General features: G+C 42.5%; 1 protein-coding gene across 5 annotated transcripts in view; it reads left to right on the top strand.

The window, feature by feature from the left end:
• Window positions 1-2500, top strand: part of phldb1b (pleckstrin homology-like domain, family B, member 1b) — an 88828-nt gene that overhangs the window by 73783 nt on the left and 12545 nt on the right. The window lies entirely within an intron of this gene.

The raw sequence follows: 2500 nt of genomic DNA on the forward strand, positions 1-2500 counted from the left end.
CTGTTCAAGCCATCATTCAGAAATGGAAGGAGTATGGCACAACTGTAAACCTACCAAGACAAGGCCGTCCACCTGAACTCAGGCCGAACAAGGAGAGCGCTGATCAGAAATGCAGCCAAGAGGCCCATGGTGACTCTGGACGAGCTGCAGAGATCTACAGCTCAGGTGGGGGAATCTGTCCACAGGACAACTATTAGTCGTGCACTGCACAAAGTTGGCCTTTATGGCAGAGTGGCAAGAAGAAAGCCATTGTTAACAGAAAACCATAAGAAGTCCTGTTTGCAGTTTGCCACGAGCCATGTGGGGGACACAGCAAACATGTGGGGGACACAGCAAACATGTGGGGGACACAGCAAACATGTGGAAGAAGCTGCTCTGGTCAGATGAGACCAAAATGCAAAACACTATGTGTGGCAGAAAACTAACACTGCACATGACTCTGAACCATCCCCACTGTCAGATATGGTGGTGGCAGCATCATGCTCTGGGGGGGCTTCTCTTCAGCAGGGACAGGGAAGCTGGTCAGAGTTGATGGGACGATGGATGGAGCCAAATACAGAGCAAGCTTGGAAGAAAACCTCTTGGAGTCTGCAAAAGACTTGAGACTGGGGCGGAGCTTCACCTTCCAGCAGGACAACGACCCTGAACATAAAGCCAGGGCAACGATGGGATGGTTTAAAACAAAACATATCCATGTGTTAGACTGGCCCAGTCAAAGTCCAGATCTAAATCCAATCCAGAATCTGTGGCAAGACCTGAAAACTGCTGTTCACAAACACTGTCCATCTAATCTGACTGATGCAAAGAAGAATGGGCAAAGATTCAGTCTGTAGATGTGCAAAGCTGGTAGAGACAGACCCTAAAAGACTGGCAGCTGGAACTGCAGCAAAAGCTGGTTCTACAAAGTATTGACTCAGAGCTGAATAATTACACACACCCCACTTTGCAGTTATTTATTTGTAACAAATGTTTGGAGTCATGTCTGATTTTGGTTGCACTTCTCACGTGTGCACCACTTTGTGTTGGTCTTTCACCTGGAATTCCAATAACGTTGATTCATGTTTGTGGCTGTAATGTGACAGAATGTGGGAAAGTTCAAGAATGCAATACTTTTGCAAGCCACTGTATCTGCATGTGTCTTATTGTCCAGGTCACTGGTTCCCAGTGTTGGAGTCTGGACCTCCTGCATGTTTGCAGATTCAATCTGAGACAGAGAGAAGCAGTTTGTATATGTTGTTCTGTGCTGTGCGTTAGTGTGGTTTCATTAAGGAGGCAGCAGCAGCTTTGTGTCCTGTACAGCTGTGACTTTGCTCCTCGGTCGTGGACAAACTTCAGATCAAAGCTGAAGGTTTCTGTGACCCTGGACAGATGCGAGCTTTGCTGTGTTGTTACATGCTGACTAGGGCTGCTCAATTAATCGAATTTTAATCACGATTACGATCTGGAATTTCAACGATCATTAAAAATGACTGAGCCGATTATTAGCCCCTCCCTCATCTATCCGCGACACCTTAAAGGCCGGTCCGTGAAAATATTGTCGGGCATAAACCGTCCGTGGCGCAAAAAAGGTTGGAGACCGCTGATTAAGAGGACCCGAGGGAAGCTCGGAAAGCTAAGCAGGAGTTGTTTGGAGAGGAGAGTGACTGCCGTTGGTTGAAAAGAGAGGTAAAAAAACTTCAGTGGTGTTGCACACTATTTTATATTATTTTTTAAAGTCATTGTTAACCCTTTAAAGCCGGTCAGAGCAGCACGCTCCGTGTTGTGTAACTATTTTTAAATCCCTGTAGAACCTGAACCGTGTAAGCTAGCGCAATAATTTGTTTTGCATATGAAACCGGAGGAGTTGTACTTACATCTGATGCCATCAGCTTGTCCTCGGTCACGGTTTCCTTCCACATAAAGCTTTGCAAAAACTGCATAAAAAGCTCTTGCAGGAACAAAAACATAATATTCCAGAAACAGGCTTTGCCGATCCAATCAGCTGTTCGTAACACTTTCCACAGTGAAATGATGCACCTGCTGTTTTCTTTGCAAATTTGCATCATAGGATTGTTTTTTGTTTTTCCTGCAGTATATAAAAACTGTATCTCCAAAATAAAACTATGAAGACACTCAAAATAAATTTCCTGTGGTGGGAAACTATTTTTTGCAACTTTATTGTATTTAAAGTTTTGAGGGATAAACCTCTTAAATTTCTCCAAGTAGAAATATATGTAAACAAAACAAAAGCGATTTTCAATATTTTTTGTAGTTTATTGCACTTTTTTGCAATTTATGTAATTACTATGGACTTAATGCATACATATTATTAAAATATGGGCTATAACAGTTGTATTGATGTATAGCAACTTGAAATGCTCCCACAAATGGCACTACAGCATGTAAAAAATAATATAAGCTCTGGTGGACTTGGTTCTATAGTAGGTCTTAAAGGGTTAAATAAATATCGTCAAATAATCGTGATCTCAATTTCAGTGAAAATAATCGTGATTATCATTTT

The sequence above is a fragment of the Aulonocara sp. 'chitande type north' Nkhata Bay genome, linkage group LG14 (genome assembly GCF_057382095.1).
Source record: "Aulonocara sp. 'chitande type north' Nkhata Bay isolate Kocher_YH1m ecotype deep benthic linkage group LG14, A_spYH_male_GT1.1, whole genome shotgun sequence".
Classification (NCBI taxonomy): Eukaryota; Metazoa; Chordata; class Actinopteri; order Cichliformes; family Cichlidae; genus Aulonocara; species Aulonocara sp. 'chitande type north' Nkhata Bay.